At 36.1% G+C, this 24,154-nt stretch overlaps 1 long non-coding RNA gene across 1 annotated transcript in view; it reads left to right on the top strand.

Moving 5' to 3' along the window:
• Nucleotides 1-807: 807 nt before the first annotated feature.
• The window catches only part of LOC140525963 (uncharacterized), a 35,581-nt gene continuing 12,234 nt past the window's right edge, over nt 808-24,154 (top strand). Inside the window, exons 1-2 of the long non-coding RNA XR_011974171.1 lie at nt 808-881; nt 9,956-10,087. This is a non-coding gene — a long non-coding RNA (uncharacterized lncRNA). The remainder of the gene's footprint in view (nt 882-9,955; nt 10,088-24,154) is intronic.

Here is a 24,154-nt window from a genome sequence, read left to right as displayed (position 1 = left end):
TAAAAAAGGGACAAAATAGACATATAGATCTGTATGTATATCCTACAAAATACGTAAATACACATGTGTATATATAGTATAGCAACATATGTAAATATATCATAGTGACATAATATACATATAACTATGTGTATATATGTATATGTGCACATATCAAGTTGATATACATAGCTACATTTATACATAGGTATATATAGTTATATACGGTATTGCATGTAGTCTGTATTCGTGTGTGTGTGTGTGTGTGTGTGTGTGTGTGTATGTGTAATGAATCTGAGAGAAATTCGGAAGGAAAGTACTAGCTTTAGGGGAGATCAAGAAAAGTTCCTTTCAGAAGGTCATGCTTGAGTTGTGATTTAAAGGATACTTGGTTGGCTAGGAGATGAAGATAGGGAGGGAGAGAGCTGGGGTAACAGAGATAGAAAATTCTTTTGTCAAGAGGTTGTGTTTGTCCTCTGTTCTCAAAGAGCACCATGACATCAAGATGATGACATGACTTGCAGTTGACTTTGATTTCAGTGAGGGAGGGCTATACAAAGTCACCAGCCTCACTTTCTCCTCCAGAGTTATCTGGGTCCAGTGGCCAGATATTCAACAGGATGACTGGAGATGACCCAGGATGCAATGTGAGACCCTGACCATTTTAAGCTAAGGTCTTATCAGATTCTCACTTTGAGTGAGATACATCCATTCAATGAATAGGCTTCATTAAGTAGTTACTCAAGGGATGACCCCTTTTATTAAAAAAGAAACCAAACTGGGAGGAGAATACCTTCAGAATTCCTGGGTAGAAGAGAAACAGTTACTATTTAAACTGTCATACTCAAGGAACAGCAAGGAGGCCAATATCACCGGATCATCATGTAGATGGAGGAAATAAGGTATAAGAACACTAGAAAGGTGGGAAAGGGTCAATTTATGAAGCCAGTTTTGTTTTCTAGGATTTTATATTTGATCCTCAAGATGATAGGGAATCTCTGGAGTTTATTGAATGGGAGGTCAGGTGGGGTGAAGTGGGGTAGGACTATATAATTAAAATTACACTTTAAGAATATCACTTTTATAGTTTTATAAAGAATTGCTTGAAGTGGGGAAAGATTGGGATGGTAGTAGCAATGTCAAAGAAGAGAATGTACAAGAAATGTTACAAAGGTAGAATCAACAGGACTTGGCAACAGGTTGGATGGGTGGTTGTGGGGTGAAAGAGAGTGAGGAGACAAGAATGTCACCTAGGTCACAAATCTGGGTAACTGGAAGGATGGTGGTACCTCCATATTAATAGGAAAGTTAGGAAGAGTACATGGTTTGAAGGCAAAGATAATGAATTCAGATATGGAAAGGCTGAGTTTCAGACATCCAGTATGAGATGTCCAATAGGCAATTGGAGATGCTAGACTAGAGGTCTAGAGAGAGTTTAGAGCTGGAAAAATAAATCTGATAATCATCTATACATAGATGATTATCAAATCCACTAGAATTTATGAGATCATCAAGCAAAATAGCATAGAAGGAGAAGAGAAATGGGCCAAGGGAATAACCTAGATAAAAAAAAAAAAGCAAACATGAATAAAGAGTGATCAGAGAAGTAGGAGGAAAATCATAAGAAAACAGCAGCATGAAAACTTCAAAAGAAGAGACAATCAAGGAGAAGAGGGTAATCAAAAGTGTCAAAGGCTGAAGAGATGTCAAGAAGAATGATTATTAATAAAAAGCCATTCAGTTTGAAATTTAAATGATAGTTATCCCTTCCACATTGTCAGGATTGGGGTCATGGCATTACAGCAGTCTGAAAAATCTGTATGAGATTTTCTGGCTCTCCCTTCATACCAGATTTATTATGGTATTAAAAGATAAAATAGGTTGCCATTATGAAATATTTTACATATATTTATACATTTCTGAGTTTCTGAACCTTTTCTGTGTCATCTGCTAGCCTTTGTGTATTGTCTGTTGCGTCTGCAAAACTCCCCCAAAATTCCCATTTAATTTCTTATGCTGACCTATGATACAGCAAGACTATGATGGGAAAAGCCGTGATGTGGAAAAGATAACTGTAATTGGTAACTTTGAGAGAGAAGTTTCAACAGAATGATGAAATCAGAAGCCAGACTACACAGTTCAGAAGAGAGTAAGAAGAAAGGAAGTGGAGGCACCAACTACAGAAAATCTTCTCAAGAAGTTTAGCCAAAAAAAAGAAAGAGAAGCATAAAATGAAAGTTAGCAGGGATACATAAATCAAGTAGGGGATAGGGTGGAGGCTGAAGATGGAGAAAACATGGATATGTTTATTAATGGTAAAGAACAGCTAATCGACAGAGAGATTGAAGATAAGAGAGAATCGGAATTATAGAGGAAACAATCTTTAGGAAAAGACATGACAGATTAGTACTAGTTATATATGCATAAAAGTTTGTCTTGGTCAAAACAAAGGAAACTACTTTGAGGCAAGAAGGAAGGAAGAGATAGTAGGGGGGGCGGAGAGAGATTTGTATAATGGTAGATGAGAAGGGAGACAGAGGGGTTCCACAGTAGGTTTGAGGAGAGACGAGGAGGGACCCTCACTACAGCAAAGTATCCCTTTTTCATCTCCTGTAATTATTCACAGTCCTATTCACTGCAGTGGTTTTTCCAAACCTTTTCATCTCTCCTCAAAAATAATGTGGAATTCTTCCCCTTCCCTGCTCAGCTGAGAGCCTTGCCTCCATTTTCCAGTTGAGATTATGCAACATAAAATTGTAGTGTAGCTCAATCAACATGGTTTAAAAAAAATTCTATCTGTTCATCATCAAGTACCAATGTGAGATAATACTAAGATTATTACCACCTTGGGGAGAGAGGGAAAAAATTATGAAGGGGGTGAAGGAAAAGGACAGCTCTGAGAGACTAAATTGAGGAAGGAGTACATTCTAGGCATAAGGGAAGGTTTTAGGGAATGTATGGAAAAAGGAGATGGAATTTCAAGTTTAGAGTAATATCTAGGTGTAAAATCTAGCTGGGGTTTAGAAAACACAAAAGCAAGTAATATAAATTTGATAAGGATGCAGTATGGTGCAGTGAAAAGAATACTAGATTTAGAGTCAAAGGACTTGGGATCAAAATCTGTCACTTCATACATTATGACTTTGAGGAATCTACATAACCTCTCTAAGCCTCAGTTTTCTCATTGGTAAAAATAAAACAGTTGGACTAAATGAACTCCAGTATCTTCTAGCTTTAAATCCATGATCCTGTGAAATAAAGTTAGAAAGATAGATTGAAATCTGTTTGTGAAGGCACTTGAATATCAGGCCAACTAGTAATATTTAACTTGGAGGTGATGGGTTGCTGTTGAGAGTTTTTAAGTAGGAGCGACTATTGAAGGGAGTGACTAAAAGTAGAAAAAATAAAAAAGAATTAGGAAGTCATTACATTAATCCATGCAAGAGATGGAGAAAATCTGAGCCAGAGTGATGGCCCTGTAAATGGAGAGAAGAGGGTGGTTGTAAGATGAAAACACAGAAGAAATAGAATTTAGAAACTTACTATATATATATTGGAAAAAAGGAGGGAAGAATCAAGAATGTCTCCAAAGTTATAAAATTTGGTGAGGGAAGGTTGTGTTTGTCCTTCATTTTCAAAGAGGACCATGACATCAGGGTCATGATGATATGACTTGCAGTTTACTTTGATTTGAGTGAGGGAGGGCTATACAAAGTCACCAGCCTCACCAGTTCTTGGTCAAAGATCAAGCCTCAAACCCAGTTCACTCTGGAGCTCATATACTAGACAACAAGTCCTCTCCCACCTAGCACAGAGTGGATTTAAATACTAAATAGTAATTGTTTCTCTTTTACCCAGGAACCCTGAGGATCTTCTCCTCCCAGTTTGATTTTTTTTTTTATTAAAGGGGCCATCCTTTGAGCAACTACTTAAAGAAGCCTATTCATTGAATGGGTGTATCTTATTCAAAGTGAGAATGTGATAAGACCCCAACCTGCAAGAGTCAGGGTCTCACATTGCATCCTGGGCCATCTCCAGTCATCCCAATGAATATCAGCCCACTGAGCCCAGATGGCTCAGGAGAAGAAAGTGAGTTTGGTGGCCATGTACAGCCCTCTCTCACTCAAATCAAAGTCAACAGCAAATCATGTCATCATCTTGACATCATGGTCCTCTTCAAGAACAAAGAGAAAACACAACAACCTCCAGAGCCATCTGGATCTAGAGACCAGATACTCATCAGGACAACAAGAAATAGCCCATGATGCAATGGGAGACCCTGGCCCTTTTAGACTAAGACATTTTCTAGTATTCACTTAGAGGGAGATAACCCCCATTCAGTGAATAGGCCTGTTTAAGAAATGAGTCCCTTTAATTAGAAAAAAACAAGAAAATCAAGCTGGGAGGGTAAGATCCTCAGGGGTGATGTTCCAAAGAGAAGCAATTACCATTGACATTCACTCTAAGCTGAGAGAGTCCAAAATACAGCCTTTAAGTGGAGCTTAATGGTGATGGAAACAATGATAATAAAGTACCAAAATTTCAAGTTTACAAAATCAGTTCTAAATGAAATAGAATCTTATGCATATGTGAAGTATAATCTATGCAGCTGTCTACATATACCAGTAGGCTATGTTGAGGAGGCAATGAAGTGGTTTGGGTGAATAGAGTGCCTAACTTGGAGTTAAGACCTGAGTTCGAATCTTGCATCAAACATTTACTAGCTGTACAAATCACTTAACCTCTCAGGCTAAGTTTCCTCCATCTGCAAAATGAGGATAATGATAGCACCTACTTCACAGGGCTGTTGTGAGGATCAAATGAGATATCATTCTCAGATTTTCCCAATTTTAATGTTATAAGTGTTAATTATTATGTTGATGATAAGCAATAATAGTTATAAACATTTTTTTTAATATGATAAAAGTTTGTTGTGCAATGACTAATAAGCATCTAAAATGTTGCAGTCTGTACTTTCCCCAAAAGACTCACAGGCAGAAAAAAATACTGACTTTAATTTTCTTACCATTTGCCTGGCTCAAAAAGTTAATTTACTTGGGGAGAAATGTGATACTCATACTGTGGTGACAAAATACTACTATTGAATTATTATGAAGTATTAAAACTCGGCTTCTTTAGTCAGATGGCAGTTGGACTAGGTCAGGGCTCTTAATCTGAAGTCCATAGCCCCAACCCCCACAAAGCATCTGTAGATTTTCAGAGTATACATGCACTTGGATGGAAAAAATATATATATCTTTATTTTCAATAACCTGTATGCAAAATTCAGCATTTAAATTATATTTTTTAAATCACATTGTTCAGACACGTCCACAGGTTTTATTAGATTGTCAAAGAGCTCCATAATGTAAAGAAAATTCAGAAATCCTGGGCTAGATAATCATTAAATTCTTTTCAATTTAGCCATTCTGTGATTATAACTATGAACCTGAATTGTTATGATATTATAGATTTTGAGTTACAAGGAACATTCAAGATCATCTTGCTCAATTTGAAAACAGGCCATATGATTTAAATTTTTTATATTATATTTTATCATATTTATATTATGCCACATAATGATAATCAAATGATTTTATTCAAGATCACAAAGCAGAAATTTGAACCTTCACCCTCTGATTGAAAATGTATCACTTTCCATTTTATCATAACAATCTGCAAAACAGTCTATACAATAATGAATTTTTAAAGGTCAAACATATATTCAGGCTCATGTGCAAGTCTATTGTGAGAATAATCTGTTTCTTTAGACTAAGCTGAACGAAAATGTGAAAGTCACCAATGTTACGAATAAACACCCTAAGGTTTACTGCCAAATGAGCACTTCAACCAGCCCAGTGGTAACCTATTTGGATTCACAAAAGATTGACTGGATCTTCTACTGAAAGCTAATACTGTCTAGTTTCAACTTTGTCACTATGTCCCTGGGGTAGTATTTGATGCTTTCATAAAAAAGAAATTTCGTCTCACACACTTTAGCTCTTACAAAAGGGTAGCATGGAGAGGTGTTTTTACTTTTCTTTCTTTTCCTTTTTCTTTTTTTTTTCCTTTTCAACAGATGACAAGGCACAAGAATCATGAGAAGATCTTAGAATCTGCTGTTTTCATGACCCCATTAGCTTAGTGAATTCAAATTTCTATTGAATAAATACAGTATATTTCTCTGAAGTCTTACATTGTTACAATGTAGATTAAGAGGAAATTTTCATCCTTTGGTGACATCTTATTGTATTTCTGGCAAATAACATTGTAGACATAAAGACAGGAGAGGCAATGACAATATAAAGATCTATTTGTATTTTTCAATTGAGATAAATTTGCTTGTTTGGTCTTCACAATAACCCCCTGATATACACTGAGAAAGAAAGCAGTTCTGCATTGTGAAAAGAGCATTGACATTAGAAACACAGGTCCTGGCTTTTTATCCTGGTTTTGCCCTTACTATCTATGTAGCCTTAGTCAAGTCACTTAACTTCCCTAGACCTCAGTTTCCTCACCTGTAAAATGCAGACTAGAGGAATCTTTGAAATATATGACTATATATATATATATATATATATATATACACACACACACACACACACACACATATATATGTGTATATGAATCTATGCTTTAAATTTATGGTCTATGATCTCCACTTTCTAAATAAGGAAAGTGAGACTTCAAGAAGTTAACTAATTCAAGGTTACATGGCTAAAGTGTGATGGAGCTGAGACTCAAGTTTTTGAACTCAAATATATCACTCTTTCCACTATTGTACACCTGGCCTTAGATATACTGTGTGTGTGTGTGTGTGTGTGTGTGTGTGTGTGTGTGTGTGTGTGTGTACGTGTGTGCATGTTTATGAAGAGGGACAGAAGCAGTTAGGTGGTGCCGTGGATAGAGCACCAGATCTAAACTCAGAACGACTCATCTTTTCAAATTCAAATTCAACTTCAGACACTTATCAGTTGTGTGACCCTGGGCAAGTCATTTAACCCTGTTTGCCTCATTTCTTCATCTATAAAAGAAGCTGGAGAAGGAAATGGTAAATCATTCCGATATCTTTGTCCAGAAGACCCCAAACTGAATCAAGAGGAGTCAGATACAACTAAAAAATGACTGAATTGAATGGATGAAGATGGGTATATACTAGCCAGTCATACTTCCACATTTCTGTGCTTCAAGTATCTAAGATTTTCTTAGACCATCAGTCATTTGCTTACTGGCATGTTCTCAGTGAGCAAGGAAGAGTAGTTGTTACCTGGGTTGCCAGGATTAGTAACGACTAGAACTCTATACCTTGGTTTTGTTGGGGGTTTTTTCAGTCTGGGTGAAAAAATAATAATTGAGGTTAGAAGGTACCATCATAAAAACTAAATATCTGACCATAGGTCCATTTGGGCCAGGAGAACAATGTTTTGTTTGTACCAGAATTTCCAAGACCTATTTACCTTATCTACAGAGAACTCAGAAAGCATTGGTCCTATAACTAAGATGAGATGAATGGGGTTTTGTCTAAAGCACCAACATCTAAAAGGAGTAGTTATTCCCAAAAAAGGTATAATATTCCTCTCCATGGCAAACATCATTCCTGGCCCTTGTCCTTGCAAGAGGACACAAAGGAAGGGCCCTATAAGCACAGTGACTTTGCTGTATAGATTGCTTCTCCTCAACAAGGTGACACAAAGAGTTAAGAGGTCATCACATGAGGGAAGTATGTGCCTCTCTAGACTGCCAAAGCTAGTACTCTGGACAAAGTCCTATTTATCTCATGTTTGTTACAGCTGTGGAATCAGCTGATGTTTCCCTCTTCTGAGTAGGCAACACAGATAGCTCCTAGAACTTCTGGAGCAAATGAGGCATTATTCTGTTTTGCAAACTCCTTGGATGTACTGAATCATAGAATTCAAGAGCCAAAATAGATTTGAGAGGTCATATACTAACCCTTTCATTTTATTCCTGAGGAAACCAGAGCCCAGAGAGGTGAATGACTTGTCCAAGATCGCATAGCTAGTAAGTGGCAGTCTCACTAGTCATTGTACAAATTGATTTTCTGGTTTTTCTCACTTTACTCTGAATCAGTTCAAATAGATTTTTCCAAGTTTCTCTAAAACCATCCATTATTTCTCTTAGTGCATAAAAAATTCCATTATATTCATTATATGGGCACCTTTTACTTAGTTTCTAGTTCTTTGCTAAAACAAAAAAATGCTGCAATGAATATTTTAAAATATGATTCTCTTTCTCTAATCTCTGAGTTACAAACCTGGTAATCATATCTCTGTGTCAAAAGGTATGTCCATATTTCTCTCCAGAAAGGCTGATAAATTTGTAATACTGCCAATTATATATTACTGTGCCTGTCTTCTCATGGACCCTCTAACAATTATTATTTCCTTTTCATTATCATTTTTCCAGTAATGGTGGTGCTTTAGAACTTCAGATTCATCTTCATTTATATTTCTCTTATTAGCCATTTGTAACCTTTTTTTCTATGGCTGTTGGTAGCTTGCTTTTTCAGAACTGCCTGTTCATATCCTTTGACCACTTAGCTTTTGGGGAATGACAGTTATTCATGTATATTTGAATTCATTACATATATGTGCATGTACATATGCATGTATATGTATACATATACATACACATATGCATATATATACATACTATATATGATGTATTTAAACATTAGATTTTCATCTGAGAAAGTAACTACAAAGGTTTTCCCCCATTAACTGTTCCCCTTTTTAAAAAATCAACTGTGTTTATTCTCTCTGTTAAAAAAAAACTTTACATTTTGGGGGCAATCCAAACTGTGTGCTTTATCTTTTGCCATCCTTTTTATTCCTTGTTTGAGCAAGAACTCCTCCCCCATCCACAGTTCTGAAAAAATCTCTCCTTCCCTGATCCTTTGATTTGTTTATTGTACAATATAAAAAATTTTAAATCATATATCCATATGGAATTTATTATGGTTGATGGCATAAGATGCTGGTCTAAATTAATTTCAGTCAGACTGCTTTGCAAGTTTCCCAATAATTTTTGTCCAATAGCGAAGCTTTAAACCAGGAAATTAATTTCCTTGAGCTGAAAGAATATTACGCTGTTGTGATGACATATACCTGGATCTTGCATATCTAATCCTTTCCACTGATGTGCATTTCTCTTTGTAGAGGTAGGGATAAAAAATGGACCTGTGACTTCATAGGCATAGAAAATATGCAGGTCAACACCTTCTCAGCAACTTAAAATCTTTCAATCACCCTGAGTATCGAGGTGTTAGAGAAGTTGCTCAGGTCACTCAGCTACTATATTTCAGAGTTGGGACATTAACCCAAGTTTTCCTGACTTCAGGGCTATTCTATTTTTTTTTTTTTTAATTTTTAACTAGTACGAAATAGTGCTGATAAACATTGATTTGCAGAGTAGTTTGTGATCTGATACTTTGGAGGTGGAAGATTTTAGATTAAAAAACTCTAGTCACAGTATACTACCCATTCAGCCAGGTCATTTATATAAAGGTTCTTTCAGGCTGATCTCATATTGATTGCTGCATGAATGGTAGGTTTAGATATTTGTTTTAAGTAACTGAGAAGGCCCTTTGGGCATAGCAACCATATGTCCTAGATTTTCTGGTACCATCCTAGTTCCAAGAAAAGAAAGTATACTTTTAACAAGGTTTTATACAAAGAATATCCTTTATCAAAACATGGATCTTGACCTCAGAAAATATAGCCACCATGTCTATGGAGGTGGAGGAGGACACCATCTTTGTTAACTGGTTTTCAGGGACAAGGTGATAAATTGAGCATAATTTCACAGATCTGGTACTTCATATCTTAGGGAAGGAAGTCATTATAGATCTAGAAAAGAAAAGAAAGCTGCCTTGATATTCCCCTTAATCTTCTCTCACCCTATTTTTATAACAAAAGTAAATACCAGTCATTTAATGTTTTAATGTTGTTCACCTCAGTTCTTCATCTATAAAATGAGCTGAAGAAGGAAATGGGGAGCGTTCCAGTGTTTTTGACAAGAAGACCCCAACTGGATTCTCAAAAGAGTTGGACACAACTCAACAACAACAACAACAACACCTCTTGTCAAGGTAATTGTGAGGATTAAATGAGTTTACAAATGTAAGTACATTATAAACCTTAAAGCACTATGTTTTCTGTTATTGTTTAGTCTTTTTCAAGCACCATATCAATATCAATTATTATTGTAGTTGTTAATATATAAATTGGACAATAATAATCATATAGATAATCAAATCAATTGAGGAGACTTTTTTTCCCCTCATCACTAGGCTTCTTCCCTGAGTCTTCTGAAGAGCTACCTTTGCTCTCCACATTCGATGATATAAGTAGATGTCATAACCCCATGTGCATGATGTTTCCAAAGAAGAAATAAACACAAAAACAAAACAACTTCTTCTCCACTAAAAGGTAGAGCAGGTACCATTGATCTGTTCCCAAGTGAAAGAAGAAGAGACTGGATTTTGAATCTATGTGATTTGAAAAGAGATTTTTGATCTCTTCAGAGGAAGCAATCAACTCAATTGTCATGCTAAATAGAGCACATTTGGGAGCAACATATGTGCACCCATGATATTTGCTCTCATGCACCAATAAGGAAAACAGCTATGAATGCATAGTGTTGTTGCACATCAAAATATTTCACTTATAAAGAAATTCTTTGGAAAGCAAAACAAAATTGAGTTTTCATCCATATAAGGTCCCAGGGTAAATTTTTAACACATGATTTCCCTCACACATACCAAAAGTCTTTCAACTTGAAAGTGTTTATTTACCATGACCTCCATGCCAAGCTTTCTATTTCCAAAGCAATCATTTTCATTGTTATTCTTTTTAGACTGACTGAAAAAAAAACTCTCTCCAATAAGGTGCACATTTGTTCTGCTTCTATAGAATGAGGCTTTACTATTCCTAATGGGATGTTGCTATGCTACAAATGCACTATCCACTTACTGTGTGCAGGAAGAGAGATGTTGGATATTGACCTATATGAAACCAACAATTTAGAATATTAAACTCGAAAAAAATTTCCTAAAATACTTCTGGTTTGCATCTTTGTTTCTTTTCTCTCGTTTAGATGAACTCTCTCTCTCTCTCTCTCTCTCTCTCTCTCTCTCTCTCTCTCTCTCTCTCACTCTCTCTCTCTCTCTCTCTCTCTCTCTCTCTCTCTCTCTCTCTCTTTCTCTCTCTCTCTCGTACTCAATGTTCTTAGAATAATTTTAACATTCAAAGGGACAATGTACTAAGTTCATAAACCTTCCTACACATTACATTTGCCACTGCACTTCAGATAAATTTAAATTCATCATTTCATAAACAAGAGTCATTTCTTGTAAACATCTAGGAAATAGCAATATGTTTATTACAATGCTGGGGGGATGAGAGCATGCACAAAGGCAACATCATGAAGTGTGACTCATACCAGAGACAATAGCTGTGTACTATAAATAAGACAGAAAAGGATGAGATAGTTAAACCAGTTCACTGAGATGCTAAAGGACTTAGCTACTGGATCCCTGTGGGGACTAGTTACATATTCACCCTAACTCTCTAGTGCAAACAAAGTCATGTGGATACAGTTAGTTGTTTTTTCCCCCAGAGAAAGCCTGTTGAAAGAGAAGAGATATTGGCTGAAAGTGGCTAGCACTGCACAATTGAAAATATCAGACACCCTGCAGAAAACATGATATATAAAGAATACCTATCCTCAGGGATAGTGCTAAAAGACCAGTAGTAATACTATTTCAAAAAGCCTCTGTTTTCCCTGGCCTTCCTTCCTTATTTCCTTTTTTCCTTCCTTAATTTATTCATTCATTCATTTCTTCGTTGTAACTATTGGGTTCCAGGCACTGTAACAGACTCTGGGGATACAATCACAAAAATGAAGCAGTTAAAGATGTCAAGTTGCTTACATTCTTCTGTGGGGATAGTTCATATTCCCAGAGAAGTAAAGTCAATGTATAGAGAGAGTAAACACAAATTAATTTCTGATAAGAGCAATAATGACTGTGATGCTTAGGAAAGAACTTATATAGGAAGTGTCACCTAAATTGAGCCTTGTAGGGAGTTAGGAATGTTGCACAACCTTCTCACCTCAGGAGATCTCCACAGCCAAGAAAAAAATTGTAACTTGATGTTCAATCTCATGGTGATATGTTTCTCTGAATTTAGCCAAAATGGTAACATAAGGTCATATTTACATCTAAACCCTGTCTAGCTTAGTTGGAAAGGCCAAAGTTTGCATTTTAGAGAAAGCCTGGCTACGGAACTGGACATAGAGACAGGAAAACCTTTGTTTAGCTACTACCTCTGAACCTTAGGGGCAGCTAGGTGGTGCAGTGGATAGAGCACCAGTGCAGGAGTCAGGAGGACCTGAGTTCAAATCTCACCTCAGACACTTGACATTCACTAGTTGTGTGACCTTGGGCAAGTCACTTAACCCCAACTGCCTCATCCTGGGTCATCTTCAGTCATCCTGATGAATATCTGGTCACTGGATTCAGATGGCTCTGAAGGAGAAGTGAGGCTGGTGATCTACACAGCCCTGCCTCACTCAAAACAAAGTCAAATGCAAGTTATGTCATTACTTCTTGGATGGCATGGTCTTCTTTGGCAACGAAGGATGAACACACGCACTTCTGAACCTTATTAATTGAATGTTATTGGGATAGCCTCTTAGCTCCTCTAACCCACAGTTTCCTCCTTTATAAAATGAAGGTAATAATCACACCCACCTCTTAGGCGTTCTAGTAAGATCATATTTAAATCCCTTTACAAACTTGAAAACATTATAAAAACAGAAGGTATTATTGATTGATTGGCATGATGTTTGAGAAATAAGTGATCCCTTCCACAGATGATGAGGCATCAGAAAAGAATATTAATAGGGAGATAATGACAATGGTGATGACAAAGATGATGTCAATAATGATAATGAAATAACAATAATGAGAACAGCTAATGTTTGCACAGCAATTTATTGTCACAAAATACTTTTACATATATTAACAACTTGACAGAAAAAGTATAAGCCGTGATGCCTTTCATGAAAAGAGAAAATGCAAAAGAAAATTCTTCACAAAAAGTCATAAAACAAATTCTGGAAGCAACTGCAGAAACCATTTAATCTAATTTCTTTGTATTTTTAGAGGAATATTATGTTGCCCAAGGAGGTTAAGTAACTTGTCCAAAGTCAAGTATATTGTAAGTGACAGAGGTAGATATCAAACTCTGGTGTTCTAACTGCACATCTGGGGCTATTTCCATTTTTTCAGATCTCTCCTATGAAAAAGGACACATTATACAAGAAAGTATAGGTGATAGTTGAAGACTGAATTCCATAGAACAGACTCCAAGTTCCATAAGAGCTGGAATGAGACAGAGAACAACAAGGACTAGATTACTTAGGTTTTAGGGAGACACAGATTGAAGGATGGGTAGCTTTAGACAAATAGAAGACAGAAGGAAAGCCTTTCCCTATGAGAGGAATAGCAAAAATTAAAATATAGAGGTCATGAAAAGCATGGTTGATGGAAAGATAGCAGCAAGACAAATCTGAGTACAGATACTTGGGGGTAGAGAGGGTAGAGCTAACACTGAGGTATAAGGTTGAATAGGTTAAATGGCACCAGATGACAGAAAACCTTGAAAGAGAGGCCAAGGACCATGGAGGGAATCACTACAGTTTTTGAACAGATAATTTATATCTGCACACTACAGTTTCCATTACAGTATAAAAAACTGAAGTTATATTTTGCAGGTACCAAATAATACTGTAATGTGTGATATCAATGGGACACAAGTATTAGTGTTTTATTCTGTTAGTTTAGTTTAATTTTATCATATTTGTTTATGTCATATTATATTACTCATGTCATTTTGTTCATATAGTTAATTACTATCTCGGTCTGAGAAGTGTATCCACTGAAATGTATCACAGCTTTTAACAGGTAGATGTTTTGTGGTCTGACCAAAGAGTAGCCGAAGTATAATAGGATGCACATTTTAAATACAAACCACATGCAAATGCCTTTGGCGGAGGCTATTTCCTGATCATACTCTTGGAGCTGCCTCAGCAACAGTGAATTAAGTCTCCAACCAGGAGAGACAGGAGTCTGGCAGCTCCTAGTCTGGGCCAGAGTAAACGCTGATTTGGAGCTGACTGACAGGAAGTGCTTTTGGTCTCGGGGGAGTTCACTGATGCGAGACCAAGAGGGACCCTGGTTCCCACAAATGAGAGCAGTAAGCTCCAGGCCTTGTTCTACCATCAGACTCTCTGACTCCAGGGAATATGTTTCTTATTCATTTGTTTCTATGAAAATCCAATGCCCTATTTCCTTATTCCCATCAAACATCAGAAAATATCTCTTTTCTATCCTCCTTCTCACTTCCCCACCGTTGCTATATGCCCCTAAGAGATATCAGGTTTGGGAAAGGAGAAAATGATGGCTAGGTAAGTAGAGAAAGAGGTAGATTAGACTAAAAAACGACAAGAAGGTTATCTACATTTTTATTGTGCATAAAAATGCTGTGTTAGAGAAGTAAAAATGAAGACAGTTTTAGAATATTTCAAAATCACAGACCACTGCTACAAAAGAAATAACTTTAATGCTTAAAATACTATTGTGGGCACTGACAGGTACAGATTGTAACGTCTCCATGTCTTCTTATACTATGTAATTCTTGGATGTGTTTTTCCAGAAACTGACATAGAACATCTACCCAATGTACATGTAGCCTCCCTCAGTTCCTTTTATTATTTTATGGAAATCAATTTTCAACACTAGGGCTATCCATTTGTTATATTTCATTTACTAGGTCATTATCCCACCTCCTTTTCAGGTAGCATGCTGTATGTCTCTGATGAGGGCAATCCATTAAATAAATAACATTGTTGATTTAAAGATGGAAGGGGCCTTAGAGATCATCTAATCCAAAACCATCATTTTACAGATGAGGAAACTGAGACCCAGAGATTTTAAATGACTTGTCTAAGGTCACATTGATTTAGTAAGGGACAGGGGAAATTAGGACCTAAGGCTGTTGATTCTAAATCCAATACTCCTTCCCACTCAGTTGTGGATACAAAGACCTCTCAGTCCTTTGCTGCTGAATTTCTGTACTGATGGTGATAAAGCAATGAAGAAAAGATCAAGAATGCTAAAAGTCATGTAAAGTCTGAAATTAAGCTGTCTTAAAGAAAAGATCTTTAAGCCCATTGAATAGTAACTGTATCTTCTATCAAATCTTTGCATAGAAAGTTTCCCTGCCACTCTTGCCCTTTTAAATTTTGACTTCTCCAGTACAGTTAAGGTAGGTAGCTAATATCTACATTGCGTGTGAAATATACAAAATCATGAATTCAAACCCCTAACTTTGCCACAGAATTCTGTGCCTTCTGTTGATGTAAAGTGAAACAGAATGGAGATTATTTTCTAGTTCTTTGATCCCTACTTCCCCTAAAAAAAAAATGCAACTTTTGTTTTAGGTAATTTCATATGGCAAATGAAAATAGAGTTTGGCCCATCTGGCAGCAGGAATAAGGATGAATGATGTAGATCATTGTCTCCAGTCTCCCTTTCAAACTGTGGTGCTGACCCTTAGTGAGTCATGTTCAGTCTCACTGTGTCCTCCCATATGAAAGGGAGCTGACCAGACTTCTGGTGCTTGGGGAATGGGATCTTCAATGAACATAAAGTCTTTTAGAAACACCTTGTGTCATAGAAATTTTGAGCATTATGATCTTTTTATTGATCTATAGCCTTCAGTCAGTCTGAGAATGACGTAAAAGAGAGAAGCTTGTAGGTGGATGCTCCAAATGCCTCCAGAAAACCAATCACCTGCCAATCACTGCTTCACCTCCTACTGTAACATTTCTTTCATAGACACCCACTTCAATAGTTCATCAAAAGCTTTTTTTCTCTCTTTGCAAACTCTTTCAATATAAGAGGAAGTATGACACAGGAAACAGTCCTAAGCATTGGTCTGAGAATCAGGAAACAGAGATTCTAATCTTGGCTCTGCATTGAACTTACAGTAAAACCATGGGCAAATCGCTTTACTTCTCTGGGTCTCAGTTTCGTTATCTGAATAATGAGCAGGTTAAATTAGATAGCCTCTGAGAATCTCACCAGCTATAGATCTATGTTCCATTGTATAAGACACTCAAGAAGCAGTTGATAATTGTTTAGATTGTATTCTTTCTTCAGTACTTGATAAGTGTGTTCACCAAAGCTTTCCATTTAGAGGCCAGTAAATTACTAGCAGCCTGACTAAAAATGGATTTTCTCTAAGGCCTCTGCTCTGGAAAAAACTGTGACTGAGATGTCACCTTAGATATATGACATCTATGGACTATTCAATCATTGACCTTTTATTACAGCTTCCCATTAAGGGGTCCTCAATGATCTTGTCTGCAGGGTAGCAAAAGTGGGCACAGAGTAAAATATATTTTTATATCAATCAAGCCAAGGTAGTTGTTCAGTTCTCTTGGAGCTGGGATGCCATTGACTCACTGGCCTACAGGAAAATAGGCTGCTATTGTTTATTCAATGCTTAATGTAGTCTCTCTCACAGGAATTGCTTTCCATCTAGATTATTCTGTTTCTGGGAGTCTGGTTTCTCATCCTTTAGAGAGGAAGATGAAAGTGTGCCGCAGGAAACTGACAGAGGTAGATGTGCCTTTTTCTCTTTCTTTTGTAAAACTAGGGAGAAAATGCCATAGAAAATTTCAAATTCTATTTACCTTTAAAGCCTTTATTCAAAAGCTTAAGAAAGGAAAAGTATCAAGCTCTATAGGCATTGGTTTAGTGCATTATATATCCAAAAAAGTCCATTCATTAAAAGATTTTGGGTAGGTTTAAAAAAATCCTCTAGGGATATTCAATTTCTCATAGAACTTGATGAAAAAGTGGTGATGAGACTGCAGAATGAAGGGATGATCAATTAATTTTTATCTTAGAATCTATGAAGTGATTTGGAGTCCAAATCTGGAAAGCCCTCCTATCAGTGCACTGAGTAGAAATTAGAACAATTTGCTTCCTGCTTGGATTGGTTGCTTCCCAGCTCCTTGTTAATACAACACTTTTCTATGTGAAATTTATTGGACTCTATCTTGGGTTTCACTTGCCTGTTGATGATTGCTAAACTCTTCGGCTCCTCTTTCATACGTGATGAAAAAGTGAGAAAGTAGTTTCTTTAATCCATTTCTCCTTGGGAAGAGCATTCGTATTGTTTACCAAGTTCCTCTGAAAAGGGGCTGTCAGGTTTTATTCCATAATAATTATTATATTAGAACAAAATTCTATTATCATAATCCAAAGTATGAACATAAAATACTGTGGTTTAATGAGTCAATAGAGCTTAGTGTAGCCAGTTAATATAGTGGATAGAATGGTAGAACATGGAGTCAGAAAGATATGAGTTCAAATCCTGCCCTAGAGATTTTAAAATTTGGTAATCTTGGACTGGCCGCTATGTCTTTATCAGATTCTATTATTCTGTTAACCCAGAAAGATCAATTGCCTTGTCAAAGTCCCATAAAGACTGAGTTAAACAAAGATATTAAAATTTGGGATACCTCTACCTGATGCTGGCTTCAGTCTCTGTTATCCCAGAAAATAGATATTTTCATCTGTATTCAAAATTTTATCAATATGGGGACATCATAGCATGGACAGTCTTGCACCAGTTTATATAAGCAACCCACCTTCAACTTGTAGTGTTACAGACTTTTATGGAGCCCTGAAACCTTAAGTGATTTGCCCATGGCTATGTTGATAGTATATGTCAAAGACAAGAGTTTACCCCATGGCCAACTGTGTATTTGCCATACCTTTCTATGTCTTATTTAAAGGATACAATAAACAACAGTCTTGCATCCAGAGTTCTTTGGAGAAAGATAACTATGAAATCAAAACATTATTAAATATAATATTTTTCTTATCCCAATCTAGGATAGTCAGGAGGAGAAGAAAAGAGTATGATGAACCATAGCTGTGCAAGGATAAAAGTACTTTATCTCTATCCAGTGAATAAGGGGAAAGCTCTACAGGAGCCTTATGCTTCCTAATGGCCCCATTGCAACCCCACCCACCACCTTAAAACATGGGATCCAAGATAGAATAAGCTACCATTTCCAAACAAAATAAGACTCTCGCTTTCCCATAGCGACTGGGTAGCCACATCCTAATACATCCAGAAATAAATCCTGCAGTCATACAGGTTGTATATACATGGACATTTTTGTCTAGAAAACTCAGTTTAAGGCCTGAATTATCTAGTTTAGTTTGCCTGTGTAGTGACATCTACTATATAGGCTTTCTGTATAGGCTTCTATACAGGCTTTCTTGCATGTTTGGAATGAAATTTGGTTGGCTAGAAAAGACTTAAAAGTTGACATTTTCAGGAATGTTTTCTGGATGATATAAGTGATGCATTGGTTTTTAGATGTAGAAGGAAACTTTAAGTTTAATTCTATTAGTTTTACAAGTATAGAAACAAATACTGAGAGAAAAGTGTGTTACACAAGCTCACAGTGACCCGATCTACTGGTAAACCAAAGACTAGAACCCAGATAAGTAAATTCCCAGTCAAATGCTTTTCCTACCACTCATCCCTCTAGCCTGCACTCCTCAGTCTTGAGCATTAACATGGAAAGCTTGTATGATCCAATAATTACTAGGTCCTTCTCTTCTAAGAAGAGGTTAGATGTGTGGAAAATGTAAACCTATAGAGCAAAAGGAAAAAATAAAAGGATGCAATTATCTTTCTTGTAAGATTTTAAAGACAAGTAGAAAGAACTAAAGTTCCATTTATTTCTTCATGTTTCTAACTCCAGGTCACAAAGTGTACTAATGACACTTCTTGAGTTAAATCTATGCAGACCACACATTGAAATGCTTCATTAAACCATCAAAAGTAGATAATTAGTAACACAGGTGACATTTTGGGAGAAGAGGTAGGGAGGGGGGGAAGCCTGCAAAAAGCTCAGAAATTTGAAACCCAGAAGTTGAAGGTTACAGATAAATGATTTGTTCCAATAAGAAATAGTTTTAACAACCACTCATAAGTTGAAATGCTGAAATGAACTAGAATTTGTTGCTCTATAGCCTCTATTATTCCTCTATTTTGAAGTAAGGATTATGTCCTTCTTCTAGCTTAAAGGGGATTTTGAATAATCAATCACATACATATTATGTGGTTTCAGCAAGGTACCAATAAAACCAAAACTATGGGCTTAATTCTCTTGTGGACCTGATGTGAATGATGGATGTATGATGGTATTTCTATGCTGTGGTCATTATAATTTACCAAGATCAACAATGTTTCACAGCTCTATGTTGAATAGTATATAACACGATGGTGTTATGGGGAAAAAGTTATGGATTTAGAGTTAAGGGAGTTAGGTTTCAAATACTGGCTATCCCATTTACAAGTCAAAGAATCACAAATTTAGAGCTAGAAAGGACCTTCCAGAAAAATTATGTGACTTGCAGTAAGTGGAAGATTTGAACTCAGCTTCTTTAACTTTGAATCCGGTACTTTTTCTTCTGTGCCTCTCTGGTTCTCAATTTCCTTATCTATAAAATGAGGTAATAGGATAGATGACCTTTATGAGCTCCCTTCTAGCTTTAAGTCTATGATGGACTAGGTTAGCTCTGAAGTCCCTTCTAGAACTAGCTCCGAAATCTTCATTGAAATACTATACAATTTGGAGACAGAACACATAGGGTCAATCTTGCCTCTGATACTATTTAGATAGATAAGTCATGTAGCCTTTCTCACTGTCAAATTCTTATTTGTAAAACTAGAATCTGTAGTGTTTCTTCTACTCATCACAGAGGGTTACTAGGGGGAAAGCCCTTTCCAAATCATAAAATACTCCATAAATGTAATCTATGATGATGGGAGGGTAGTAGTATTTTGTAAAGGAGACCTAGGGTGAAAAGGTGAAGTAAATTAGAGAAACTAATGTACAATGGAAAAAATTACTCAAAACACATTTCATTGTGCTCCTGTGTTTGTAGCATCATTTTTATCTGTTTGGAAATCAAATTTGTTAGTGCATTCCCCAATGCAATCAAAAGTTGTGAGAAACTAAGCCTTTAAGATTAACTCACAAAGAAGTAAGTTCAAAGATTAATGACCTACAGCCCCTAACAGCTTACTTCAATCTGGATCCTGCAGTAATATGTGAGAGTTTTAGAAGTTTTGCCTCTATATAAACACTGAATAAATGTTCATTTGTCCTAAAAACAGAAATCCCAAACAAAGTCCATTAAGAAAATTTTTCTATATTTTTAGGCATGAGTTAATTTCAGATAGGTGGGATCTGCCAAAAGAGTGAAACCTTTAGAACCGAATTTTTCATCTCTAGTTGACAATAGGGAGAAGACCACAGTTGTCTTTTAGCTCCTGGCTAGTTGCTGTCTTTCCAAGCTTGCCTTTTTCCCCTAGGGTTGAGATAGGAACCAACTGAAAGTGGCAGTCTGTGATGGAGCCAAGATGGCAGAGTGAAAAAAAAGCACTTAATCTAGGTCTGCAAACAGTCCCCTCCAAATGCATTTAAAATAATGTTTCAAAGTGATTTCTGTAGTGGCAGAGCCAATAAAAGGTCAGGTTGAGACATTTTTCCAGCCCAAGACGACTCAGAAGGTTGGGAGGAGAAATCTATGGCACAGGAGTAGAGGCTGGACCAGAGCCACCTGCAATGGTATTAGGTGGTAAGACAGAATCAACAACAGCTTTGAGAGCTCTCAAGCCAAAAACAGTAAAGGCATCTGGAAACTGGTCAAAAGGAGATTACAGGGGTTCCCTGTGTTAGCACTGGATATAGGAATAAAGGCTATTTGGCAATTCCATTATCTATACCCACTTCTGGGTCACAGTTCAAGGGCAGAGAGGAGCACTTTAGGTCAAGAGGGAGAAGGGACACAGAAAAGCAGTATCATTTTTTGATCACAAGGGATCAAGGACCCCAAGAAATAGTATTGCTTATTATACTTAGGGAGTGAGCACCCTGAGGAGCAATATCACTTCCTGCCCCATGGGAATACAGATGGTGAAGAGCAGTTTCAATTGAAATTCCAAGGAGTCAGGGACCTTTCCTGGATAAGGACTGTAGTGCCTACCAAGAGAGCAGTGACCACAGATCACATCAGCGCTGAAAAAATTGCATGTCTCCAGAGCTAGCTCTGAAAATAGTAGTGTGAAAAGCCTGAGCTTGGCTAGTGTACCTTTCTCCCCCAAGCTGAGAAAAGAGTCCAACTTTAACATAAACTTAAATACAAAAACAGTAAGCTGGATTTCTTTTAAAAGGATCTGACTATTAAAAGTTACAATGGTAAAAGGGAAGTTCAGCACACAAACTCAGAAGAAGACAATGAAATCAAAATAACTACAAGAAAAGTTTCAAAGGAAAAAAATGTAAATTGGGAAAAAAGCCCAACAAGAATTACTGGAAGAGCTAAAATAAAATAAGAATGGTAAAGAAAAAACTAGTCAAAAAAGTAAGAGTGAGGGAAGAAAATTATTAAAAGAAAATTAATAACTTAGTAAAAAAAGGCAGAAAAATAATGAAGAAAATAACACCATAACAAAGAGAATTGGCAAAATGCAAATAGAGGTACAAAACTTCACTGATGAAAATAATTCCTTTAAAAAAGGAATTGACCAAGTGGAAAAAGAGATATGAAATCTCACCAAAGAAAATAATTCCTTAAAAACATAAAATTTGACAAGTGGAAGCAAATGATTTTGTGAGGCATAAAGAAACAATAAAATGAAATCAAAAGAGTGGAAAATAGAAAAAAATGTGAAATATCTCAGAGGAAAAACAATAGAGCTAGAAAAAACTATTGAGAAGAGATAATTTAAGAAGGATGGAACTGCCTAGGCATTATATTTCAAGAAATTTTCAAGAAAAACTGATCACCATCCTAGAACCAGACAGTAAAATAGAAATTGAAAGAATGCTGAAAGAATTCTCAAGATGAAAACTCCCAGGAATAATAAAGCCAAATTCCAGATCTCCCAGGTCAAAAAGAAAATATTTCAAACAATCAGAAAAAAAAACGTTCAAATACTGTGCAGTCACAATCTGGATCATAAAAGATTTGGCAACTACCACATTAAAGGAGCAAAAGTCATGGATTATGATATTTCAGAAGACAAAAGAACTAGGATTGCAACCAAGAATAACCTACCCAGGAAAACTGAGTAAGCACCTTCCAGGGGAAAAAAAGAAATATTTAATGAAATAGAGAAGTTTAAAGCATTCCTCATGAAAAACCTAGAGTTGAATGGAAAATTTTAAATATAAGACTCAAGAGAAGTGTAAAAAGGTAAGCGTGAATGAGAAATCAATAGAAATTCAATATTAAACTGTTCATATTTCCATGTAGAAAAATTACACATATAACATCTAAGATTTTTTATTATTAAGGCCATTAGAAAGATTCTAAATAGAGAGGGGACATGGAAGTGAGACAATAATCTTGGACTGATATAAAAAGAAGTGTGGGTAAGAAAGAGAGATTCCCTGGGAGAAGAGGGAGGGAAGAGGAAGAATGGAGAAATTTTTCTCACATAAAAGAGACTTGCAAGAAAGAACTTTTAAAAATGAGGGGGAAATGGCAGGGGGGATAGGCAAAGCTTGAACCTCACTTTGATCTAAATACGTTCAAAGAGGAAGAAATACACACACACACACACACACACACACACTCATACACATATATTGAATTGGGTATAGAAATCTATCTTACCCAAGAGGGAAGTAAGAATGAAAGGGGGTAGAGAAAGAAAAGAGAAAGAGAAAGGGGTGATAAAAGCGAAGGCAGGTGAAGGAAGGTAGTGCTTAGAAGCAAAACCAACTTTAAATGAAGGACAGAATAAAAAGAGAGAGAAAAGGATAAACAGAAGAAAATAGAATGGAGGGAAATGGTTACCAATCTTAACTGTGACTTAATGGGATGAACTCAACTATAAAATGGAAAAGGATAAGAGAAGCAAAAAAAAAATTGAAAAGATAATCAGGTAAACATCATCTTAGTGAAAAGGAATAGTAGACAATGAAGTAGTATCAATACTCTCTAGATAGACAGATAGATAGATAGATAGATAGATAGATAGATAGATAGATAGATAGATAGATAGATAGATAGATACACACATACATACATACATAGATACACAGATAGATAGAGAGATATACAACCACATCAAATGGCATAACATCCAAATTCTTAAATGAAAAAATTAATTACAGAAGGAAATAGATATCAAAACTATAATAGTGACAGCTAGGTAGTGCAGTAGATAAAGCACTAGCCCTGGAGTCAGGAGGACTTGAGTTCAAATCTGGTCTCAGACACTTACTAATTGCGTCATCCTGGGCAAGTCACTCAACTCTAATTGCCTCCAAACAGCAACTATACTCAGGGGGAACATCAATTTTCCCATCCTTGAACCAGATATATCCAAGCATAAAATAAATGAGAAATAAATTTAGATGAAAGGAATCTTAGGAAAATTAGACACAATAGACCTGTAGAGAAAATTCAATGGAAGTAAGAAGAAATATACATTCCACCTTCACAAAAACTGGTCCTGTATTAGGGTAGTAAAAACCTTTCAACCAAATGCACAAAACCAGAAACATTAAATGAATTCTTTTAAGACCATAATGCAACAAAAATTACATTCAGTAAAGGGTTATGGAAGCAAAAGTTATAAATCAATTGGAAACTACATAATCTAGTCTTAAAATATGAGTTTCTTTAAAAAGAACAAATCATGGAAACAGTCAGTAATTTCATTAAAGATAATGACAACCATGGGAGAACGTACTAAAATTTGTGGGATGAAGCCAAAGTAATATATAGGGGATTTTTAAAAAATCTCTAAACATGCACATTATTAAAGGAAAGAAAGAGCAGATCAGCAAATCGGGCATACAATTAAAAAAAAAAACCTAGGAAATGAACAAAAAATCCCCAATTAAACAAAAAATAGACATTCAAAAAATAAAAGGAGATATTAATGAAATCAAAAATAAAAGCATAGAAATAATTACTAATGCTAGGAATTTGTTTTATGAAAAAACAAGAAAATAAATAAAACACTGGTTAACTTGA

Source organism: Notamacropus eugenii, chromosome 1 (genome assembly GCF_028372415.1).
Source record: "Notamacropus eugenii isolate mMacEug1 chromosome 1, mMacEug1.pri_v2, whole genome shotgun sequence".
In the NCBI taxonomy this organism is placed as follows: domain Eukaryota; kingdom Metazoa; phylum Chordata; class Mammalia; order Diprotodontia; family Macropodidae; genus Notamacropus; species Notamacropus eugenii.
This window is presented reverse-complemented; position numbering and strand designations above follow the sequence as displayed.